General features: G+C 37.5%; 1 protein-coding gene and 1 long non-coding RNA gene across 2 annotated transcripts in view; both read right to left on the bottom strand.

The window, feature by feature from the left end:
* Positions 1 to 26,213, bottom strand: part of LOC109399288 (uncharacterized) — a 691,732-nt gene that overhangs the window by 114,379 nt on the left and 551,140 nt on the right. The window lies entirely within an intron of this gene.
* Positions 20,932 to 21,355, bottom strand: LOC134287460 (uncharacterized). Its single transcript, XR_009997320.1, has 3 exons — positions 21,325 to 21,355; positions 21,190 to 21,271; positions 20,932 to 21,135 (listed from the first exon to the last, which is right to left on the bottom strand). It is a non-coding gene; the product is annotated as an uncharacterized LOC134287460 (long non-coding RNA).

Here is a 26,213-nt window from a genome sequence, read left to right as displayed (position 1 = left end):
TATAGGGCAGTTTAGCCGTCGAACTGCTATGATACGGCAGTAAGCAGGTCGAATGCAGATATAAAACAGAAATACGGCTTATTCAAATGCTTATTGGTTACCTGGGAAGTTACTACTGGTAGTGTCACCAGAGATGGCATGCTCCTCAGTGTGTGTGCTAGTGTGAGTGGTTTTAATATAAAAATGAGCTGCACTGTGCACATTAAGGTGGCCCACACTTATATGAAAAACAAAAATTTCGAAAAATGCTAAGTCTTACCTCCTCAATCAGTTGTTTTGGACTCCCAGAAGCTACGTTCAAAATTTGAGCAAAATCGGTTGAGCCTAAGGGGGCGCTCAAAACGCTTGAAGTTTGTATGGGAAAACTTGGCCAAATGTATGCAGAAATTTTAAGTTTTCGAATTTTGCCGCTAGGTGGCGCTGTAAGCGTTCAATAATCAAACCCTTTGTTATTATTGTAGGTGACTATATGCCAAACAACTTTGTCGAACACCGCAAAGTGATCCAACGTCTGTGAAAAAAGTTATACCCGGTGCAGAATAATTTGAAATCGGTTAAGTATTTTTGGCTCTACAGTTTTAGGTGAAAATAGTGATATTTTTTAAAACGATTGTTTGCCCAAGGTTTTCAAATGGTAAGTCTCTTGAATCGGCGATATCTCCTCCAACACTTAACCAATTTTGATGAAATTTTTACGGTATTAGCTACGAATATTGTGCTATCCCTAGTAAAAAAATCATCTATTTTTGTGCACGCAACAAAAGTAACACATTAATTTGTGTGTCTCATTTTTTTTGAGTCCAGCCTTTAGTTCAGATTTTTTTTTTCCTGAAATCCGTACGTGAATTCTTTCAAGAAATAATTCACAGACTCAATCAGTTCTGCTTTCAGCGATTCCCATAGAAAATTTGAGAAAAATCAGAATTCCTTTTAAAATTTCTCCAAGAAATGCTTACAAAATTTCCTTCAGAAATTTTTACACAGATTCTTTACAAATTATCCTAGAGATTTCTTGAAAAAATCTTCATGAGATTTTACTATAAATTTGTTCAAGGATTCCATTGAGAAATCTTTTATGCGTTCCTTCCGGAATTGCTCCATAGATTCCTTCAGAAATTACTTCTGCAAGTTTGTCTTAAAATCTACCAAGGCTTTTTTTGGAAACACCACCAGCGGTTTCTTCAAAAATACTTCAAAGTGTTCTCAAGGAAATTTCATAAGGACTTTCAGATATCTCGTCAAATTTCAATAAGAATTCGTTAAGGTAGATTTTTATGGATTTTTACTGTAACTCCACCAGGAACTTATTTAGGGTTTCGTCTAATAAATTCTTCGGAAATTCTTTTGAAGATTCTTCCATATTTTTTTCCAGTGGTGTTTTCAGAAATTCTTGCAGAGATTCTTTCATAAATTCAAACGTTTATTCTTTTGTAGAATTCCCCTAGAGATTTATTCAGGCATTAGGATTTGCATTGAAAAATCTCGTAGGAATGTATCCACAAATTTCGTCAGGAATTCCTCTATAGACTCTTGCATTTTTTTTATATTTTTATTAATGTGCATTTTAACCTTATGCTTAAACTAAACTTTCAGCAATTTAATCATGAATTTCTCCAGAGATTCCTGCAGGAGTTCATTTACAGATATGCCTTAAGGATTACCTCCAGAAGTATTTTCCCCGAGAATTCTCCGGCATTTCCTTTTGGGATATCTCTATGAATTTCTCTCTGGATTCTTTTCGGAATTTATGCATACATATTTTCAATGGATTTTCACTGCAAATCCTCTTGATATATTTCAAGAGACTTTTCTTGGGATCTTCAGAGATGTTTATCTTGGCGTTTCCCAGGTATTCCTACAGGAACACGTCCACAGATTGCTCTGGGAATATATCCAGAAAACGCTCATTCCTCTTGGGATTGTTTCAAAGAATTCCCTGGGATTTCTTTAGATATTTCTCAAGCGACTCTCAGGAGTTCTTCCTGAGATTCCTACAGGAGATTTCTTATGGAAATTATGCAAAAATATTTCCAATGAATTTCCACAGGAACTCTTCTAGAAATATCCCAAAAGACTTTTCTTGGGTTCTATACAGAAATTTCCCGGGGATTTATTCACATAGTTCATACTGAGGTTCTTACGATTTCTTCAAATATTTTTTTTTCAAATTCCTGTTCGGATCCTTCTGAAATTCCTGCCTTTCGGATTCTAGGTATTTCTTCAGCAATTTCAGGAATGGATTTGTTCAAAAGATCTTCCATGAAATATTTGAGAAATCAATTTTAATACTCTCTAAATAATCCTACAGACATTCCTTGGGAAATTCTTCCAAGGATTCCTCCAAGAGTTCCTTTAGAAATTTCTTCAGGAATTACAGCAGAAATTCCATGCTTTTTTCAATTGCTCCAGGGGTTCCGTCAGAAATATATCTTTGAATTCTTTTACAGATTCCTGCAGAAATTGTTACAGATATTCTTCCAAGTTTTTTTTTTTCAGAAGTTCTTCCGGAAATTGCACAAAAAAGATCTGGAAGAATTCTTGAAGGAATCTCTGAAGGCATTTCTAAAAAAATCTTGGAGGACTGTCTGAAGGAATCCTTTCAAAAATCCTGGTGATACCTTTTAGATTCTCAGTACAATTTCTTGAAACCTTTCTCGAGCATTTCTTTGACAAAAGATCGTGTAGCAATTCTTGAAATTATCTCTAAAGCTCGCTCTGGAGGAATTCCTGCATTTATACCTGGGAGAATATCTGAAGAAACTAAAGCCTCTTCAAGTATTCATAGGGAAATTCGTATAAAAATACTGCATGAATTGCTGAGAGTAACTATGAATAGTTCGTAGATAAATTTATGAATTTCTGAAGGAAAATGCAAGGGAAAATCCTAGAGGAGCTTTTTTAGAAATCTCAAGAAAATCTCCAAATATCTGTGAAAAATGTTTGCTGATGTTGCATCTTTTGAAAAAATCTTTGAAGGAATTCGTGTTCACATGTTCATTCCCATGGATGAATTTCTGGAGGAAATTCTAAAGGAACCGCTTGAGCAATTTCTGAAGGAGCTTCTGGAACAGCCTCTGAAAGAATGCAAAGATAAAGAATTGAAGAAATCCTTGCTGAAATTTTTAAAGAAATTCTAGGAATATTGAAGAAGGCTCCAAAAAATATTTCCAAAAATCGCTGAAGAAATTTCAGAGGGAATTTAAAAAATAAATCTAAAGAAAATTCTGAATGATCTCCTGAAAGAATTCCTGAAAAAAAGAGGAATATTCTAGGAATCCATGGTTGGATTTTCTGAGGATATTCAAGGAGGAATACCTGAAGAAGCACATGAAAACCTCTGGTAGAATGCCTAACAAACGCTATTTAGATATTAAAAAAAATCCTGGAGAAATCCCCTAATAAAAATCCTAAACAAATAATAGAGCTACGCTTGGAGAAAATCCTGGAGGAATTTCTAAGACAATACATAGAGGAATACCCGGCAGAATTTCTGCTGAAATCTCTGTGTGAATTTCTGCAGGAATCTCTGCAAGAATGTCTTCCAGCTTTTCCGTAGGAATCCCTTTAGGCATCTCTGAAATAATCTGTAGACAAATTTCTGAAGGAATCCTTGGAAGATTTTCAAGGAGTTTCGTAAGAAATCCTTGGAGCAATTTCTGAAAGAAAAAGAAATATCTCAAGGAATGTGAAGAAATCTTGGGAATACCCTTAATAATCCTTGGTAGAATTTCTAAAGCACTCATTGGAGAAAATTCTTCAGAAAGCTTGTTGAAGGAGCTTGTTGAAGGAGTGAATTTCTGATTCTTAATGTAAACTTGAATAATTTTAAAAAGTCATGGATTGATTGATTTGTCTTTATTAAAGAGACTTTCAGCCCTTGGCTGGTTCGTCTCTAAAAATCATGGAGTAATTTTGAGAAAATTCTGGGAAGGTTTTCTAGATGAATGCTCTGAAAACATTCTGGAGGAATCTCTATGAAAAAAAAAATCTGAAGAAATTCGTAGATCTATGCAAGATTTTTTGAAAGAAGTTCTAGAAGTGATTTTTAAAGGAGCATTTTTGTAAGCTATTCGTGCAACATTTTCTTAAGGTTTTCATGGAGAAAATTTGTGGGGGATATCCCAAATTCCAAAGGAGTCCCTGAAAGATTTTTTTTAAGAATCCTGGGAAAATGTTTTCAAGAACTCGTGAAAGATTTTCAAAATGAAACCATGGAAGGATTATCGAAAAATATGTGGAAGTTTTTTTTATCAAAGTAATCCTTGAAGAATTTTTTAAAGAAATCTCTAGAGGAAATCAGGAGATATTTCTGAAGAAATTATTAGTCGAATCATTAGTAAAAGCTATGGAAGATTTTCTGAAAAAATCCTTGGAAAAAAATGTGAAGGAACCCTTGGAAGAGTTTCTGAAAGAATACCTGCAGAAATTTCCCGAATGGATCTCACAGTTTATTTTAAGACTCTATGGATAAATAAAGCAATTACTAAAGCAAACCCCGGAGACAAGTTTGGAATAAATTCTTGGAATATCGTTTAAGAAAATGCATAATCTGGAAATGTCTCGAAAAAATAGGATGAATCTCAGAAGAACTTTCTAAAGAAACCCATGGAGGAATTTCTGCAGAAACTCATACATAACTTTCTTGTACAACTCTGTATAATTTCTGGAGGAATCCTTAGTGTAATTTGTGGAGAATTTGGAAGCAGATGTGGAAATTTCTGGTGAAATCCTCGGAAGAATCTTAAGTTACCCTCGTACAATTTTTGGAGGAACTTTTCAAACTTTTTCTATAAAATAGTTTCTGAAGGCATCACTGAACGTTTTATCTAAGGAAACTCTGGAGAAATTTCTGAATAATTGTCTAAAGAAATTTCCGAAGGAATCTCTCACCGAATTTTCGGAAGAACCCTTGGATATATTTCTGCTCAAATTTAGGGATATTTTTTTAAAAAATTGGAGGAATTTTGGAGCAAATCATGGAAGATGCTTCGAAAGAACTATTTGTTAAATTTGTAGAATAGGGAGAATTTCTAAACAAATCTCTGAAGAAAGATTCAGAATGAATCCAGGGCAAATTTTTTGAAAGAATCCACGATGGAATTTTTGGCAGAATACTCGGACAAATTTCTGAATGTTTCCGAGATGTTTCAGAAGAATTTCTGAATAAATTGTTGGTAGATTTTATAAAAGAATCCCCAATACATTCTCCAAACAAATGCGTAGAAAAAATTCTGAGGAATTTCTAGAATAATCAAAATACGGGTTTCTCAAACAGTCTCTGAAATGATTAATGAAAAAATCATGGAGGAATTGGTCGAGCAATTCACGACAGATTTAGTGAAACAATTCTGTGTGACACTTCTGGAGGAACACATAGAAGTTTTTCTGAAATAGTCTATAACATAATGATTTGATTTGGAATGTTCAGAGACCGTCGTAATAAAGTTGAAAATTCTGGGTTCAGTTACTTTTATCAAACATCGCAGAATTGCAACAAAAGGCGACCGAGCAGATAGTGGTACAATCCTACACTCCTCGCACAGAAAGATCGTTCAGCAAATACAGCACATCCAGTAACCAAACTCAATCAAGTACTTATCACGAGTTTTTAGTTTCCTGGGATCTCTGGAGGAACTTCTGAAGCAATTCGATTATATGTAAAATTCGATACAATACACATTTTGTAAATATGAATGTCCATTTAATCGATGTATACCTGCACTGTTTTCACGTTGGTTCAATAAAACTTCACCACGACTTTATCAAAGGAATTGGATAACTTTAAAAAACTTTTAAATAGTCCTAGTTATCATTCCTAGGTACCCATTTTTCAATGCTCAAATCACATCACTTCATATTTGTCACACAAGCCCAAAACTCTATCCATCATCGTTCCCTCGTTGGAAAGTTTTGATATCACAGAGCACTCACAGTACACTCGCACCCATTATTCATGATCCCACCACTTACCATCGGCCCATCATCCACTTATCCAGCAACCATCACCCATAAAACTCCCGATCCCCGCTGGCCTCATCGCAGTAAATTTCAGCTACCACAAACTAACCTCCAAATCTAGAACCAACTGGACAAAACGCTGCCTGTCGACCAACGAAATGGCAAACAGCTACTCTTCACCATCGCCGCCACAATCATCCTTTTCCAACTGCATATTTTCAAATATTGCAAAAACATTTGGTCCATGGCTGAATCACCTCCCCACAAAAAAAAAAAACTAACGCTCACATGAAATATGTAGATTTAATTCGAATGTCATCCTTTGTCGTTAGAATAGGAGGACACGGCGCGGCGCGGCGCGGCGTCATGGACCGCCGGACCGGACCCCGAGTAGTCAGTCATCTGGCAAACTAGCGAAGTTGAGTAGTCGGGCTCCGCTCCCCGGTTCATAAATGTCCCGTACTATTGGACAGTTGTTTTGTGCGAAAAAAAGAGAACAGCTTCAACTGCTTGTGTGTGTTTGTGTGAATGATGAATGGTTACATAAGCTGCCACTTTGTGACATATTTGGTTCAGTTGGGTTTGCAGTGGCAGAAAAACTGTTGAATGATAGAGGAAATTCGCATTAAAAATTTAAGATTTAATGGCTGAACCAATTTGGAGTGGAGTCAATTTTAGCTCTGTTAGTAAAGGCGGTGTGCCGTACGGTAAAGCAGCGGGGTTTCGAATCCCGGTTAGACCACAGTTTTTTCAAATTTGGCTTTGATGTATAGTAGCACGTTATCCGGTGCTGTTATATAGACTTCATATAAACCAAAACGAAAAAAAATGTAAATTACATATGCAAAGAAAACTCTCTGCATTGTGCATGTCATTATGGAATGTTAAGCTAACAAGTTGTTTCCTTTCCAGTACAAATGTTAGCCCACACAAAATTATTGAACAATTATGCATACCCTACCTTCATTGATTACCCCGAAGCCAGGAATTCGCTTCAATTCGATGGTATGGCATGTACTTCACTCTAATTATCAATGATGACACATTTATTACGGAGTGAACCATCCATCTGATTATGAATCTCATCGACATCTCCGGGGGGCTTCATGATGGTCGTCTTTCCCTCATCGAAGACGACATCAGGCAGGCAGGCAGGCAGCGCAGCGCAATCGGAAGCAGCAAGACATCATCATTATCATTACAATCACCGGTACCCGGTTATGATGCGATGTGTTTACGTTCTCCTCCACCGAGTGGTGAGTGTTGACGTACCGACTGCTCTGCAAACTCTGGGTCTGGGTGAATGCATGAGTGAGTGGCTGCTGCCGCCTGCTGCCGGACGGAGATGCTGAGCTGGGGTGTTACCAAGTACCATTATCTATTGGTACTTCTCCTTGTGGAGCTTCCAAACAGCAGCAACAACGTTTGCCGCTTGAGTGAACCAGAAGCAGTTGGACGACGAGCAGCAGTCTGCTTATTTGTTCTCAAACATGGAAAGTGACTCAAGCTGACTGGGTATTGAATGAGATGGTACATTAGTGCATCCTGCTGGTCACCACCGCACCGGTGGAATCTGTTATGGAAGATGACCGACCGGTATAGAGGCTGAGAAAAGGTAGGTTTAGACAGAATTCTTGGAAGGATTTATAATGAAATGACTAGAAATTTTGTTTCTGGTTAAACTCTGAGAAATGTGATATAGTATAAGCACCAACTTTGGCAAAACTTCTCAAACTTTTTAAAAGATTAATTGGAGCAGCACAAACTCCCATTAGAAAATCTTGAATTTTGCGAATTGGGTTAATCCATTTCAGCAAAAGTATCTAAAACTCTCGCCATTTAGCAAATAACTAACAGAGCCTGTTTTCTTGTTTTTGAAATAAGGCCATTTTCCACAAATTTTCCACAGTTGAGAGAATTCGTAAAGAAAAGCTGAAAAAACAATGTCCGAACTCGTAAAAAATATTTAAAAAAATATTTTTGAGGTGGATGTTCCATAAGCTTTAATTGATGAAATTTTTGGAATGCACTTTTCTTTCGTTTTTGAATTATGGCCAATTTTGATGAAAAATGTCCGAATGTGTCACAGAAGCCTTTCTTTGAAAAATCATAACTCAAGCACGAAGCATCGTAGAAACATTTTTTTTAGAAATTGAAAGTAATTTTTCTCAAGAATCCAAAAAAAATATGAAAAGGAAATAGATTTCCACAATTTTTTCCACTGTTGAGGAATTTCATAAAGAAAATTCGGAAAAAAACTATGCCCGAACTCGAGGGAAATTAAAAAAAAAATTGACAAGGTAGTTATAAGTTTTGATGGCTGAAGTTTTGTTTCTGTTTAAACTTTGAGAAATGTCAATGCATTATCTCAACGTTATATAAATGTTCGACACAGAGTCGTGAAATCCTTTGGGAAGGGGGGGGGGGGGTTTATTGGACTGACTTGAGATGACCTTTAAGTGAAATGGGCGCCCGATAAGTGAATATGCAAATAGGCATTGCAGTTTTGAGGAATCAAAATGACTGTTAAAGATTTGTTTCTAGTTTTGTAAACCATACTCATATGAGCAATTCCTCAAGGAATTTTTCCATAGCTTGCAGCAGTGATTCCATCTTGAATTCCTCCAGAGATTGCTTTAAGAATCCATCTAGGGATTCCACCAGACATATCTTCGGGTTTTTGACCTGGGATATCTTTAAAGGTTCCTCTAGTGATGGTTCAAGAGCTGTTTTCGAGGTTTCTTTCAGGAATTTCTCCAGAAATACTTTAAGGTATTTCTGCATGTATTCCTTCAGCGATTTCATCAAGGATTTCTACACATATTCCTTCCAGAGTTCCACAGGAGATTTCTCCAATTAATCCATTTGGAAATATTTGAAGAATTTCTGCAGGAATATCTTCAAGAAATTCTTTCAGAAAATTTCAATAGAGATTATTCAAAAAATAACCCAGGAACTTCTTAAAAAAACCATTAGGAGTCCATCTAAGTATTCCTTCAATAATTTGTCCAGAAATTACTGAAGACATGCATTTCTTCAATTTTCTACCTGCGATTCCTACATAAATTCGCTAAGGAAGTTCTTGTGAGATTCCCTAAGGAATTCCTCATAGGATTTCTTCCGGGATTCATCATCGGGTTTCTTCACAAATTTCTTCAAGACTCCTCCAGGGATTCACCTGGAAATTCCTTTTGTAATTCTTTCGGGATCAACTTCAAGGATTTTTCTGCAACTGCCTCCGAGAGCTCTTCTTGGGATTCCTTCAGGAATCCCTCCTGGAATTCTTCCAGAAACTTTACCAGGAATTAATCTGAGAATTCCTCCAGGAACTGTTTAGAGATTCCCTTGAGAAATCCTCTTGGGATTGCTTTCAAGCTTCCTCCAGGGGTTTCTTCAGGAACTGCTTCAGGGATTGCTCCGAAAGCTCCTCTGCAAACTTTTTCAAGATTCCATCAAGATTTCCTCTGGAATTTCAGCGATTTCTGCAGTACTTCCTTCTGGGATTTCTTCAGAAACTCCTCCTAGAATTCCTTCAGAAATTTATCAATGAATTTCCTCGGGAATTCTTCCTGGGATTCCTTCAAGAATTCCGCAAGGGCTTCCTCCAGAATTTCTTAGGATTCATCAGGGAATTCCTCTAGCAATTTCTCCAGAGATTCCTCTAGGAATTCCTCCAGGGATACCTCAAGGGATTGCTCTAGAGATTCCTTCAAGAATTCTTCCTGAAAGTTTCACCATACTTTACATTGCATGGTGAATCCCTGAGGGAATTCCTTGAAGAACTACTGGAGCACTTTCCGGAGGAATCTTGTGTGTTCAATTTGTGCTGAAAGAATAAGTTTTTAAGTTTAAGATTTTTGGAATTCAAAAATAGTCGAAAAACACTAAATTGATTTGATGCACCTCTTGGCTGTAGTGTTGACCAGTTACTTCATTTAGGATGTCAATCAAAATAAGGGGGTGGACTTGAGAATCACAGAACATTTTTAAAAAGTGGAGAGGCCTAAACAGGGATTCCTCAAGAAATTTCTCAAGAGATTCCTCCAGGAACTCCTACAAGCACGCCTCCAAGAATTTGTCCAGGGGTTCCTCAAGGCACTCCTTCAGGAATTCCTCTTGGGATTGCTCTAAACCTTCAGGAATTATTCCAAGAATTTTTCCAGCAGGAATCCTGCATGAATTCCTTCTGAGATTCTTCTAGGAATTCCTTAAAGGATTTCTTGAGGAATCATAGGGACTCCCTTATAAATTCCCCCAGGGATTCCTCCCGGAATTTATCCAGGAATTATTTCAGGTATTCTTCCAGGCATTCTTCCAGGCATTCCTCCAGGATTTCATTCAGGCCTCTCTCCAGGGACTTTCCCGGGAATTTCATCAAGAGCTTCTCCAGGGAATTCAGGAATTCCTCCAAGAATTCCTCCACGAATTGATCCAGCAATTCCTCCAGGAATTTCCCCAGGAAATCCTCCATGGATTCCTTTAGAAAACTCTTCCGGGAATTTATTCAGGAATTCCTCTAGGAGTTTTTCCAAGGATTCCTCTGGGTTTTCTTCCAAGGTTTTCTCCTGGAATTCCCCTGGGAACACATCCAGGAATTTCTTCTGAAATTTCTCCAGGAATTCCTCTTAGGACTCTCCCAGACAATCCTTCGGAAATTTCTTTGACAATTCCTCCAGAGATTCCTCCCAGAATTCCTTCAGAGATTTCTCCAGGGATTCATTCAGGATTTTTTTCAAGAATTCATCTAGGGATTCCTCCAGGAGTTCCACTTGACATTTCGCCAGGAATTTGTCTAGAAGATCCTCCAGGCATTCCTCATCAAGTTTCTTCAGAAATTGCTTCAGGGATTCCTCCAGCGATTTTTCCAAAAAGTCCTCCTGAAGTTCTTCCAAGAATTTCTCCAGAAATTTCTCTAAGAATTCCTCAAAATTAAATCCAGGGATTCCTTCCCAGATTTCCAAATTTCTTACAAAATATGCTCTAGGCATTCATCCAAGAATTTATCTAGAGAGTCCCCCAGAAAGTTCTCCTGGAATACCTCCAAGAATTTCTTTAGGATATCCTTCACGCATTTATCCAGGAAATCATCCAGAAAAGGTTTGATCTCAATTTTTGATAATAAATTTATTTAGAGAAATACTCCATTGTACTCCATGCTGCAAACGGATCATTTTATGGTTTTGAAACATTTTTTAATATCGAATCTATGTGAAAACATCGATTCAGAGCATTCGATTAAATCGGTGAATCGATTCTGCTGATCCGATTCGAATCGATTCACAAAAATCGATGTCTTAGCCAAACTTGCCCAATGCTAGTTAATTCATGCCGGCATCAGTCAGCAAAATTATCTGAAACTCTCGCCATTCAGCAAACAACTAACAGAGCCTGTTTTCTTCTTTCTGGAATAACGCTCAAGCTGTTGTTTCTCAATTTTGGAATTCCTAAAAATATTTCATCGTGGAGTCTGTGGAAAAATCTCAAGAAAAGTTTCCTGCAGAAATTATTGCTGAAATTCCTCATGGAATTACAGCTCAATTTCCTTCATAAACTCTTGCTGTGATTTCTCCAGAGATTTTCAAATATTCATCATTATGTGCTGTTATTACTCCAGAAATTTAAACAAGAATTCTAACAGAAATTTTTCAATCAATTTTCTTAATGATTCCTGCAGGGAATCCTCAAGGAATTCTAGAAGGACCCCAAGCAGGAATTCATCTTGGAATACATCCAGACAGTAAACTAAGAGTTCCTTTAGGAATTCTTTCGGTGATTCGCCCTAAAATCAAGGATGTTTTCGATCACTTGGCAATCGTTTGACTCATTTGCTCATAACTCAGTTCAGAAGCCCTATATTGGAATGTTTCGTTCGGCAAAGTTGCAGATTAGTGTTTTTCCTACAATTATCACCAAGGACGCCATATTCTAACTCTAATATTTACGTCGTAAAAGTGTTAGTACCAGCTACTCGTACTAAACGATCGGATTTTTCGATCGTTTATTATGAATAGGTGGTACTAGCGCTCTAGCGCCGTAAATATAAAAGTTAGAATATGATGTCCTTGGTGATAAATGTAATAAAAACACTAATCTACAACTTTGCCGAACACCACAATTCAATATTAGGTTTCTGAACTGAGTTATGGACAAATGAGTCAAATGATTGCCAGGTGATAGAAAACATCCCTGCCTAGAATTCCTCCAAGGATTGTTCCATGAATAGCATTTGGAAATCCTCTGGGAATTGCTCTTGGAACTCTTCCAGAAATGCCTGCCAGAATTCCTCCAGAGATTTTTACTGTGATTTCTCCGGAGAATTCTCAATGATTTATGCTGACATTATATTATATTCAGGGATTTCTACTGCAGTTCTTCTAGAAATTCTACTATGAATTTTCTCAGTGATTTCGGCTGGATATCTTCTACGTTTCTAGGAGTACTCCCAAAAACAAATTCTGGAGAAATCTCAGCTGGAAATTCCTAGGGAACCTCGCCAAGAATGCCTGAAGAAATCCTGGTTCTAATTTCTGAATGAATCCTATCAGGAATTTCTACTGATTTTCAAAGAGAAGTGCTGAAAACGTCATTTCGACATATCTAAATTCAACCACATTCAACACTTTTTAGAAGATCAACCTGAAAAAAGGGAATAAGAAAAACTTGTGCGGCTAGACCAGCTGTACAAGAAAGTCACGGAAAAATCGATCTTTTTCGAATACTTAAGGTAAATGTCACGGACTGCCTTCGAAAAATGCCAAAGGATATTCACTATGAATATCATAAGCATTTTTCAAAGGTAGTCCGTGACATTTATCTTAAATATTCGAGAAAGATCGAGTTTTCCGTGACATTCTTGTACAGCTGGTCTAGCCGTACAAGTTTTTTCATATACCATATTTTCAGGTTGAGCTTCTAAAATAAGCTGTGGTTGAATTTAGATATGTCGAAATGACATTTTCAGCACTGTCATTCCTTGAGGAACTCCTAGAAGATTTATGCAAGGATTACTTGAGAAATTGCTCTTAGAATTCCTCCAGGAATGTCTGCTACGATTTTTACAGAAATTTTTCATATGGCACCTCTAGGGATTTCTCAGGGAATTCCTTCAAAGGTTCCTCTTGGCATTCCTATGCGAATTTCCCTAATGGACTAATGGTTCCTTAAGAAATTTCTCTAGAAAATACTCCCGGTTTGGGACTAATTCTGTGATTTCTTCAAGAATTTTAAAATAACTCTTCCCGTCCGTTTTGGAATTTCTCCAAGAATGCCTGCTGGAATTCTCTCAGGTTCTTCAGATTCTTTCTCAACATATTTTTCCATGAATGCCTCTTAATTTTCTCACTGACATTTGTTTTTACGAATCCTTTGGGAATGTCTATTGAATTTGTGTCATACACGCTGCTGAAATTTCTTCAAAAATAATTCAGATTAATGATTCATTTGGTTTTTAGGTAAGCTAAAGATTATTATAAATGATTAAAATTAAGGGGGTGAGAAGCAAAGGGGTGTAAGTGATAAAACCGCATTTTCGAGTAGTTGAAGTTTAAGATTTTTGACCAATTTGTCATCCCATACAAAATGTATGGATATTCAAAATCAACCCAATTTTCTCCGATTTATTGAAATTTTTCTAATTATCGTAGAAACAATCTTGGAAAAGTTCATAAAAGCTTGAAATTTTAAGAATTTTATCATATGCTAGTCTTAGTCATAAAGAAATGCAAATAATCGAGAAAAAAATTATTATATTTATTTTAACAATAAATTTGTTTTACCAAATTAGAATGATAGTTTGAAATAATACACAGAACACCTAGTTTAAGTTCATGAATGTAAAAATTGATTGAGATTCAAATAAAGATTATTTAAAGAAAAAAAAATAAAAAAGCAAAAAAGAAAAAAAAAATATACTCAAAACTTAACATATTTTTTAAACAAAATAGTAAAATTTTAATTTTGTAATACATAGGGGGATTAGGGGCATAATGGACACCCTAAGCAAATGAGTACGTTAGGCCTGTATAACAGAGTAAAACTTAACATATTATCAGTTGACTTACAACTTTAACTTGTTTCCTACGTCTTTCAATCATTTACAGCAGGTAGAATGTTTTTATTGTGAAGAAATAATGAATTGTAATTTTCAGGGCTGACAGGAAAGGTACGGGGCGAAATGGACACCCAACGGGGCATAATGGACACCCCTGCATATTTTGTGCTAATGCTTTGGTTACATCGACCAGTTAAGTGATTTGCCTACGGAGATCAATACCACAGATATAATATCTCATATTAGACGAGTTTACATAACATCAAAGTTAATTAAATAAACTATAAGCTTGAATAATCGGATTGATTTTTTCCAAACTCTCTAAAACGCCTAACAGTATGCAATGCGCGTACATCCATTCGTAATTGCCAGTGTTCATTTCGCCCCGAATCGACTACAACATTAAAATTGCTATTTTAAGTAAATTCTGATCAAAAATAAAATACTCCATCCATTGCTAAGTCTTCGTATACATGTAGATTAGGTAACGAATTCACTTGTTTTTATGCTGGACACACTTAAACACTTGTAATAGCTTAGGGGCCGTTCATAAACCACGTAGACTTTTTGTGGGGAGGGGGGGGTCTGGCCAAAGTCTACGCTCCATACAAATTTTAAAATTTTTGTATGAACGAAAGTCTACGAAGGGGGGGGGGGTCTGAGATGACCAAATTTTGGTCTACGTGGTTTATGAACAGCCCCTTATTTGTTACTGCTTCGAAATTATAAGAATTTCACCATATGAAAAACATATATCAATTTCAATGATATTTCGGTTATTTTGGAGCAACATAAATGGTAGTTTTGAAAAATAGAACCATGACTTATTCCTTTACGCCTATGTATTAAAAGTTTTGCATAAAACTCAACGGTTTCGATAAAAACAGGGGTGTCCATTGGACATCATATAGATACTATATTCTATTTTAAGAATGCTAGATGCTAAAACCATAATATTTTCTAGAATGTCCAAAAGAAACACTCACATAAAACAAATATGTTGAATACGAATAATGCAACAATAATATAAATAAGTGTAAGAAAGGTTCTGTTCACCATAGGTTGATAAAACCATTTTTTTATTCTATCTACTGATTGTACAAACCTAACTATCATTGTTAACTGCATGCAATAACTTGACCACATTTTTTTTCCAGAACCCAAAGAAAATCTAAAATTAAATCTTAAACCTTTTGATTGAAAGCTCATGGTTTCAGTAAATTCTGTATTCAATATACTACGTACTAAGCCTCATAATCAAAAATGAATTGAATAAAGACAAAACATAACTCTGCCGATATGCAAGAGCGTGTTTGCGTGAATTTCGAAAATGATTAACAATTTAATTTGACATAAGTTAACGCTTAAGTGTGGAGTCAGTTTGGCTTTCTATTCCGCAGAATTGTTACTTGTTCTGTGGCTTAGTTGGTTAAGGCGCCGGTCTAGCGAATACGGAGTCGTCGGTTCGAATCCCACCAGAACGCGATGTTTTTCCCAATTTCATCTTTCAATTTTCCAATTAATCAACATTCTGTGTCTTTTTTGTTTCAAGTATTCCCCAGTACGCCTCGAATAACGATTAACGAAGACCAATTTTGTTTCATATTCTCATTCGTTCAACATGTACGTACCATCTATTCTGATATAAGAAATCCCAAAAATTGTTTCCTTCTTATTGTTTTAAAGATCGATCCATAATTCATGGAAAAGCATGTACCTTCCTGGGAGACTTGGCAAGTTTTGAGAATGGCAGTAAGCTTTTCAGAGAGAAGGCTAAGGTTTTTGGAAAATTTAAATTATATGACATCTAACATAAACATGCAATGCATATAAGAGTGCCATTTGAATATCCTCAAATTTATACGAATACAAATACAAATTTTTATGCAATGATTTTTTCGTAATGCAACCCATTTGAGTTGCTTAATGTTCATAATGCAACTCCAATGAGTTTCATTATGAACATTATACAACTACTTTTCATTATGCAACCCATTTCAGTTGCATTATGAGCCAGTTCGGAAAAATTGGACATTATGATACCAAAATGAGTTATATAATATGTAAATTATGATACTGAATTGCATAATAGTTATTTATGCAACAAGTTGCAAAATGATGATTTTTTCAGCACGAGTCGTACATTTATCCAACGAGGCTTGCCGAGTTGGATAAATACGACGAGTGCTGAAAAAATCGAGTTTTGCAACGAGTTGCATACAAAGTTTTTTGTAATTACGAAAAACACCAATTCAGTGCGAATTTTCTAGCTACACAAACATGTATCAGTAGGAACCACGTGCGCGTGCTCATGCTTATCGGCGTAGTTTTTTGTTTGACCAGGTAGGCTCTGGTGTAGTAGGCGTCACCAACGATCGAGCTCCCGTTGTCAAACAGTTGTGCGCGGTCAAGAGCAAAAGCAGATTCAGCAGCTGCCTCTACACTTGATTTGTAGTTCGATTCCGAATTGAAATCGTCCTGATTCGGATTCGAGCTGCTCAGTAGATGTAGAGGCAGTGGATGAATCTACGGAAGGCATGGGGGTAAGTAAAAAGTGCGTACTAGCAAAAGTGCCGAAAAGTGCTACTTTTCAGCACTCTTAAGAGTGCCGAAAAGTAATACTTTTCGGCACACTTGCATTAGTAGTGAAAAATAGGCCATTTCAGCATACTTCAGCCAACTGAAATGTTCAACTTTTCACAACGTAATTACAAAAAAGTTTTTTTCAGACGCTCGTCACAAAAGTGGGTGAAGAATATAGCAAAACAAATAACATATAGAAACTCATACATGAGCAGTTTTCTTCCGGAATAATTCCGTTTCATCCGTTTAAAAAATCTGTAACCCATGCAAAATCTGAGTGAGAAGTCTGTAAAGTATCTCCTCCGGCTAAAAAACTTCATTCAAAACGCAATCTGTATAAATGCTCGAAAATCAGTATAGTACAGAAAAATCTGTATGTTCTAAGTATTGCTCTAAGATTTACTTCCAGGCAGGGATGCCAGATTTGTTTTGAAGAATCTGTATCACACTTTTCTAAAATTCGTATCCCATACAAAATTTGGGAGAAAAATCTATCCCACACAAAAATAAAATGGCCTCTCTAACTCAAAAGTCTGTTTTTCATATAAAACGAAATCTGTATGGATGCTCAAAAGTCTGTATAATACAGATAAATGTGTATGTATGGCATCCTTGCCTCTAGGATTCTTCAGTGATTCTTTGAAGGATTCCTATTAAGATTTCATTATAAATCTGTCCAGAGATTTCTTCAGGGATTTCTCTCAGGATTAAGAGATTTTCCAGGAGTTATTTCAAATACCCCTGTCTGGATTGTTCAAAGGTTTCCCTAAGAGATTCCTCAAGCAAACTCCTCCTGCCATTCTTGGGAATTCATCCAGGGATTATCCCAGCCTTCTATCCGGAATGTCTCCTGATATTTCCAACGAGATTCCTAACGATAATCTTCCTGAAATTCTTCCATTTTGATAGTGAGACAATCCTTGTCATTTTTTCGTTAAATCATGCAAATACATAGATGAAACTGTTTATTTTGAAGCTTTAATACAAAATCTTTAATAAAAAGTACTATTTGCTGAAGAGAAGTTGTTTAATTTCTTTCCCCGGTGTCCAAAAACATACAAGAATGAATGGACGACTCATGACCAGTTGCAACCCACTGTGCAATGATTTAATGTGCCCTCGCTACACAAGTTTTTGTTGTGTTAAATGGATGCTTCCATAAATGCTAAACGCCGATTGTGATAAACGTCTGGCTGACTGGCTGACGAGCTACCTCCCTTTAAAAGGTATGCTAAAAAATGATGGATTCTGCTTGGAAATTATTTAATTCGAGCGAAGAAAGGGAGGTGGCTTTCCCGTACCTACACAAAGAGGTATCGGATGGAGGCAGCCATAGCCAGCGACTTTGGCAACATGCAATAAAATTAATGACGGCTCTTTCCACCGCACCATCGTGAGCTACAGCACACCACCATTGGAGGAGGATTAGAAAGCAGCTTGGCTTAGAGCTTTTATGCGAGAACGATGCGCTTTTTCGACAAGAGAGTGGTGCTTCGAGCAGATGCAATTTGCATAAATTCTCTGTTAATGTATAGTTTAGCATCCATTATCTTTATGATTACGCCACGGTTGGGCTCTGCCTAGTGCCTATATTCTTGTGTTAAAGCGGTGATGCCATTTTGGAGCGAATCGGATTAAATTGAAACGGTTATGGCATTCGGTCGAAGATTATATCACACTTTGGGTGAAATTTATACCGAACTGGAATTTAACGTCAGGGTTCATGCATGGAATTCTGCAGCACTAATCTAAACCCGCCGCGTATCTCGGCAAATCAGAATCGTCGCGCACGCGAACAAACATTCATCTTTCGATTAGTTGCATTTGGCTGATTGCTCGGAATGCCCTTTCCTTTGTGTCCAAGTTTGTGTCCGTCGTCGACTGATGGACATAGATCAACCGGGTCGGGTCGGGTGGACGTCGCCGGACTTGATTTGTCGAATGCAGATTCCTGAGCAGCACACAAATAATCAAGCCAAGCGTGCTGGACAGGGCAGCTTGCAGTCTCCAAATTGAATTCGAATTAATTACACGATTACGCAACTTAATGGTGCATTCAAATTATACGGGTGGCTGGTTCCGTAGTTTGGGCTCCCCTTCTGCCTGGTAGGGTCGGGGTCGATAGATGTATAGGTGTTTCGTCCGGTCCAGAGGAAGCTGATTAAGCCGTTCGTTGTGGTGTTGCTGGAACAGTGGCCGGTATGGCAGACAGAAAGCGTTTCAATGCAATTTTGGAGATGATGAAGGGACAATACAAATTAGGATTGACTGCGAGAAAATTGCTACCTGATTTGGAAGCGGTTTGCTGTACGTGTTTGGCTACTGTATAGGCTTCAGTGAAATTCACATTGATGAACGTTGGATTACTTACTGGGGATGCTACAGAAAGATTTTTGTATTTCAAATTGTTTTGGATTAATGTAAATAAGATTCTATAAACAATGCACATATTTGAAGATCAAGTTTTTTTAATTCATGATAAGCTTTCAGAATATTTGCATTATTTTTTTTTATAAATGTTATAGGATGTTCCAGAAAGTATGTGTACAACATTGCAGCTCCGTCTTTTGAGAATGGATACCTGAGCATTCCAACATATATGACAAAATCGGGAATTTTTTTAAATAAACTATTTACCCAGACAACCAGTAATCGTATAAGATGTTGCATAAGATGATAAAGTGGGTGTCATATGCGTGCATGCCTCCATTTAGGCGCATGTTAAATGTACGCATATAGCGTCCACTTTAACATCTTATGCAACATCTTATATGAACATTGGTTGACTGGGTAGGGGAAAGTGGGGTAAGATGCCATTTTTCAAGCTTTCATCGTTTTTAATTATAATTATCCCCATTTGTTAGGCTTTCAAAGTGGTAACAGCAATTAGACAATATTTGCTCGATACTACAGCAAAAATATTCACCAAGCTATTTTGTTTTCATCGATTTTTAGCGATTTCAAAAACTGGTTCGTAAAACGGACGTGGTGCAAAAAGGCCATCTGCTATGTGGTAAGATGCCACTTCATGAAAACATTCAAAAATTACGTCCAATAGTTTTCGAGTATTTTCTACTCCCTTTCCCCCTTCTGTCACGTTTTTTTTTCGTATACTCAATAAAGGGAGTATCACCCCCTCCTCGCAAAACGATGGTCGTCATATTTGAATGACCTCCAACATGGACAGCGTAGACATCAACAGCCATGCGCCTCCATGTGTGCCTCAATCTTGTTGGAAACACTTGGCTGGTAATAAAATCACCAAAAACCTTAACTGTAAACACGAAAAACCGGAAGTTGCCAATTTTCATTGGGAAATCAAAAGATTTCTTGTCGGTTTGGCGGTCTAGCTTCTAGAAGAATGTTGGATGCAAACATATCTTGACACCATTCACCTAAAGTAATGATCAAGTCCCATTCAGGAATGATTTTATGAGTTGGGCCTTTTTACCCCATCTTGGCATTTTGGACTTTGTTCCCCTACTCATAATCCCTGTAAAAATCTTTATAGAATTATTTCTAGAAAAAATGTCTTGAAACCAAAGTGGAATCCTCAGAGAAATCCCTGTTTAAATTCTAGGAAAAATTTATTGAGGAACCATGGAAGAACTTCTACATAAATTACACTAGTTTACAGCATTTTTGAACTCGTTAAGCTGATGATCATTTTTGGTGTAGAATCATGCCCTGAGTTTGAAAACGCAAAAGAAAAAAATTACAGTAGAGCGGAAATTTTTTCGACTTTCCATACAAGGGTATTGATTTGGAATCGATTTTTGTTCTATTTTTAAGCAAAGTCGCTCACTTCATTTTCCGTAATCAATGCTCCGATTGAGCTGATTTTTACTGTAACTCGCCTACACATGATATGTCAAATAAACGTCGAGAAAGAATTTTTAAATAGGGTTTTTCTTATTTAAAATAATAAATTTCATCAAAAAATTTTGGGAATTTTGCTAAAATTCAAGGAGATCGTCCCTAAAACTCGCCAATATCTTGAAATTAATCGATTTGACACAAAACCTGTATTCAGATGATCGAATGGAATTGTATTCAGCTTTTAATTTATGGAAAAAGATTTAAAATTGGTTGAACAAAACGCAATCTATTTGAATTTTAGTAAATTACATATTTTGAAAAGTTGTAAAACTAAATATTCAGCTAAAACTCAAAAACTGTTCTACTTAAAATTTTTTGAAGGTCGGTTTCGAAATCAGCGCTAAATTGTGCTTCAAAAATTTTGATCGTTGACAGAAGTTCACGACTTTCGTTTTATTTTGTAAGCTAGTGTTACCCGAAGAAATACAGGACGAACCCGAGCAGAGAATAACAACTGTTGCAGATGCAACGATGGAAACACTTTCCGAAATCTTAATTCGTTTATTAGCACGCTGACTGGTGCAGCGAATAAAATTTTCCTAGAATAAGTACATTTATATGTTTAGGTTATGTTTTAGATTACATTTTGGGCTTTACTTACGTTTGTAAGTTTCCTGTATTTTACCGGGTTCGATCGGTTCTAGGATTAAGTTTTGCGCGACCAGCTAGTTTAAGAATAACAATTAATCTTAAGTTGCATGTAGTTTTTATATAGTTACCTCTAGGATTTATGTAATTTTAGTTTCAATAGAGCCGGCGCAAATCTTTGCAGGTTACCACATTTGCTGATCTAACTGTGAACTGAATTTAGTTTAATTAGCTTTAGGTATACATATGCATGAATCACGTCTCACCAATTAATTTTAGATTTAACATTAGACTAATAGACAAATCACTGCGTTTACGACATTCATTTCATTTATTTAGTTAACATCAAATTCATGATAATACTGAATCAACAATTTGCCGCCATAATACTCGATTTGCAGCTGCAGCTCTCCAACGTCGGTCACGCCCAACACTCGCCAGATCACGCTCCACCTGGTCCGCCCATCGTGCTCTCTGCGCTCCACGCCTTCTTGTACCAACCGGATGGTTAGCAAACACCAACTTTGCAGGGTTGTTGTCCGGCATTCTTGCAACATGCCCTGCCCACCGTATCCTTCCGGCTTTGGCTACCTTCTGGATGCTGGGTTCGCCATAAAGTGCAGCGAGCTCGTGGTTCATCCTTCTCCGCCACACACCGTTTTCCTGTACGCCGCCGAAGATCGTCCTTAGCACCCGTCGCTCGAAAACTCCGAGTGCTTGCATGTCCTCCTCGAGCATCGTCCACGTCTCGTGCCCGTAGAGAACCACCGGTCTTATTAACGTCTTGTACATGGTACATTTGGTGCGGGGGTGAATCTTTTTTGACCGCAGTTTCTTCTGGAGCCCATAATAGGCACGACTTCCACTGATGATGCGCCTTCGTATTTCACGGCTCACGTTATTGTCAGCCGTTAGCAAGGAACCGAGGTAGACGAATTCTTCTACCACCTCGAAAGTATCCCCGTCTATCGTAACATTGCTGCCAAGGCTTGTCCTGTCTCGCTCAGTCCCACCTACCAGCATGTACTTTGTCTTAGCCGCATTCACCACCAGTCCGACCTTTGCTGCTTCACGTTTCAGGCGGGTGTACTGTTCTGCCACCGTTCCAAATGTCCTAGCAATAATATCCATGTCATCCGCAAAATGCGTTTACGACAATAATAACTAACTTTATGCTGCTAATCGTAATTTTAACTCCGTTGTACTTTTATGCTAGTCATCTGCTGACGTTTGACTTCTTCCTTCGCTTCGCTGCTATCGCTGACATTTCTCGGCTGTCACGTCATCTCCACTCCGTCGGGAGCAAAGTATTTGGAACGGCAGGTCAGCGATCAATGAGGTTTACAGTCAGGTGCGGCGGAACACGTAAAGTGTACGCAACAGTCCCCCCCCGGTAGTTGGACCCTGGTCCGGCCTAGGGGCGGGACAGCTCTAATATTGATTAGCGATATTAGAAGTATTAGGAAATATTAATCCCAAAGCCTCATCATATTCGAACAAAGTAAGCCATGCTGATTGATCTGAATTGATTAGAAATGACAGCTAGAAGAAATAAGTGTAGAATTAGCTTAAGTTAAAATACACATAAATATAAACAAAAAAAAAAAAAAAGCTAGAAGAAATTACAGAATTGATCGTTGTGCTTTTATTGCACTAATGTTCTATGAATGTATATTTCAGGACTATTAAACCGAAATCGATCAAATGTCACTCTAATAAGGTGTTTCTCTTATCAAGTGCATCAACTCCGGACTTACAAATATCGCTGGTGGGTGGACACGATCATCAAGCTGCAGTGATCGTTGTAAAAGTATCTGTATGTACGTCTATTACGCAAAGTTTAAGTGTGATCCAAATATGTGAGCTAACCGTTCGATCTGAAGATCTGATCTTGGATCTGATACAATACCGAGACCACATCACCGGAGAATATTCGTAATGAATATCCAATTACTTTGGCTTAACAGTCTGGAACTAGTAGTGCCAGTGGTGTCTTAGCTCAAAACAAAACATATGCCACTGAACTGTTCTTTTGCGAAAAATGAAAAACACACTGACATACGCTCCGTTTTGTATTTATTGAACATCTTAGCTCATTTTGTTTCTCTGAGTATATCCATTGGTTTGGAAGGCCACTTCTCCGACGATCGAAGTCGAAGAACATATTGTTTCACAGCTAAAATAATGATAAGAAATTAAGTTTTGCAATCGAACAAATTTAGAAAATACTCAGTCAACTCATATTCCTACCTCGCGTCTTCGTGACAGTTGGTTGTGTTGGCTGTTGCATGAAAAGTCATGACATACTAGCCAAAAAATGGTTCGGTGAACGGTGAATATTAGGAAATTAATATTTATTAGGCAGTATTAGAGTCGGTATTAGACGCTGTCCCGCCCCTAGGGTCCGGCTCACTTTCGTTTGCACCTACGTCCAATACAGCTAACTTGGTCGCAGGCCTGTCGTAGAATCCATAAGCAGTCTGTACAACTGCCGAACGAACTTGCCCATCCGAAGAGGTCTTCACCGATACAATCCGTCCTTTGGGCCAGTGATTCCTTGGTAGGTCAGGATCCACTACGACAACCACGTCGCCTACCGCGATTGGCTTCACTGGGTAGAACCATTTAGTGCGGCGAGTGATCGTTGGCAAGTACTCCGATACCCACCGCTGCCAGAACCGATTTGCCATAGCTTCCGATCCCTTCCAAGACTGCTGAAACGCTATTGGACTATCTACATATGGAACGAGAGGTTTTGATCCGTTTGACGATCCTACCAAGAAGTGGTTAGGAGTCAGCGCTGGTGACGAGCAGTTATCTACTGGAACATGTGTCAGCGGACGACTGTTGACGATGTTTTCGACCTGAATGAGGTAGCTCCGTAGAACTTCCTCCGTGGGCACTCGCTGGGGTTTGATTGCAGCTAAGACTTTCTTGACCGACTGGATTAGACGTTCCCAGCAGCCGCCCATATGAGGAGATGCTGGAGGGTTGAACCGCCACGATGTTGTCGGAGTAGTGAATGCAGCCATCAGCTTATTCTGGTCCAGCCCCGCCACCGCAGCCTTGAGTTCCTTATCCGCCCCAATGAAATTTGTACCACGGTCACTTCGTATCTCTACCGGAGTTCCACGACGTGCAAAACAGTTCCTCAGGGCTAGTATGCAGGAACTTGTATTCAGCGAGGCGGCTAACTCCAGATGGATGGCCCGAGTTGACAGGCAGGTGACAATAACACCCCAGCGTTTTTCATGGGGGCGACCAATGAGGACGAGAAAGCGTGCCAATAAAGAATTAAAATTTCGGAAAGTTGTTTCCATCGTTGCATACGCAACAACAACAGCATAACAAAATGCGTGATTTTGGCAAAATAACTGCATAATGGAATTAGTTATTTTTATGTTATTAACATAACATATTGACTCAATTTGGCATCAAAAAAAAAAATTCGATTTTGAAATTTTCGTGTTTCAAAACAGCCAAACTTTGACCGCTTTGGGCCACCCCTTAACGAAGTCCGATTGAGCTGAAATTTTGCAAGGTGACTTTTTTTGAGAAGACGAAACTTTTGAGCGCTACCCGTTTTAGAAATTCGAAAAGTCGATTTTCATTGGCATCCTAATATTGAGTTATAAGCTTGTCTGTCATAAGCGGCAAAATAACAAGTCACATAACAAAAAATTGTTCCTAGAAAATCAATTTAATAACATATTTTATTTGTGTCAATAACAACTTAATAACAGTGAATTTGGGAAATATTTCAAGAACAAGTTTTGATAACATCCCGAAAGCAAAATAAGTTATGACATCAAACAATCGCACATGCTATTGAATAGGATGCTAAAGTGGAGGCGATATGCGTACACTTTAACCGTGGTTAATTGAAATCATGTACGCATATGGCCTCCACATTAGCATCCTTTTCTACATCATATATGACTTCGTGTTGGCTGAGAATGCTACACATATTTAGACTAGCATGTGAGAAAGGCGGAACAATCATTGCGAACTTCAGTTTCTCTCTTCCCTCATAGGCGTATTTTCAACTCTTCATGTAATCTTTTACCACAAATAGGTAGATCCGACTTCATCCTCTGGAACGACAAGGAAAACATGTGAAAATATAAAATATTTCTCTTATATTTTCAGCATTCGAATTTCGGTTCCCATACAGAGTACCTCGGATCATTATCATCGTTTGACGAATTGAATTCTTTTCAAGATTACGGCTCAGATATGGATTGTTTCCGGAAGAGCCTTTATTTAGTTTTAAATATTGTTTATATTGTTTTTCGAAAAGATAAAGAGGTTTTGTGCCTTTTTGAGAACGATTTCACGCATAGTTTTCGAAATCACTCAAAGGGGTTTTTCCCTCTTCCAAAATTTAGAGTTAAAGTAAATAAATAAATAAATAAAATATTTCTGAAGCATAACTCGTGGAATACTGTAAATAACGTTGTTGAATGACGTATCAGAAGGCCGGCTCCAGAGGCACGTTATCCTCCATTTGGGACAGTTGTGCCATTAAAAATATACATTTTAAATACATTTTTGCTGTATAAGAATGGAATCAACCAATCTTAAGCAAACTTTAGCTTAAGAAACTGTTGTTCAGTTACTTCTGTTCCTTGGGATAGCATAAAGTATTAGTACACTCTCAATAATACAATAATAATCAAACTTGTTCCACAAGAAAATGTAATATTGAAATGTTATTTAATGGCTGTATACCAATAGCTTGGTCAATGGTCATAACCAAATAAGATTGTCCAACAAAACATGTTATGGAAACGTAATGCCTTGATAATACAATAATAACAAAACGAGATATAAAAACAGGTTTTGTAATTTCGTAGTTATTAATTTGATATTCCCCTCTGCTCGGAAAATCCCAATGATATTTCGGAAGGAGGGGTAATTTTTGTAGAAACCTTTCTCGAAATCCGTGGAGAAATCCTCGGAGGAGTTCCTGAAAAAGTACTGAGGAATGCCTGGAGCTATTCCTGGAGGAGTCCTTGCAGCTTGAGAACTTCTAGCATGAATTCCAGAATAACTCCTAGCAAGAAATTCTAGAAGAAATCATAAGAGAATTGCATAAACACATACCAATAGATATTCCTTTAAGAATATCATGAAGAATCCTGTAGAAATCTCA

Source organism: Aedes albopictus, chromosome 2 (assembly GCF_035046485.1).
Source record: "Aedes albopictus strain Foshan chromosome 2, AalbF5, whole genome shotgun sequence".
Lineage (NCBI taxonomy): Eukaryota > Metazoa > Arthropoda > Insecta > Diptera > Culicidae > Aedes > Aedes albopictus.
The sequence above is the reverse complement of the archived record's forward strand: the minus strand, read 5'-3'. Positions and strand labels throughout refer to the sequence as shown.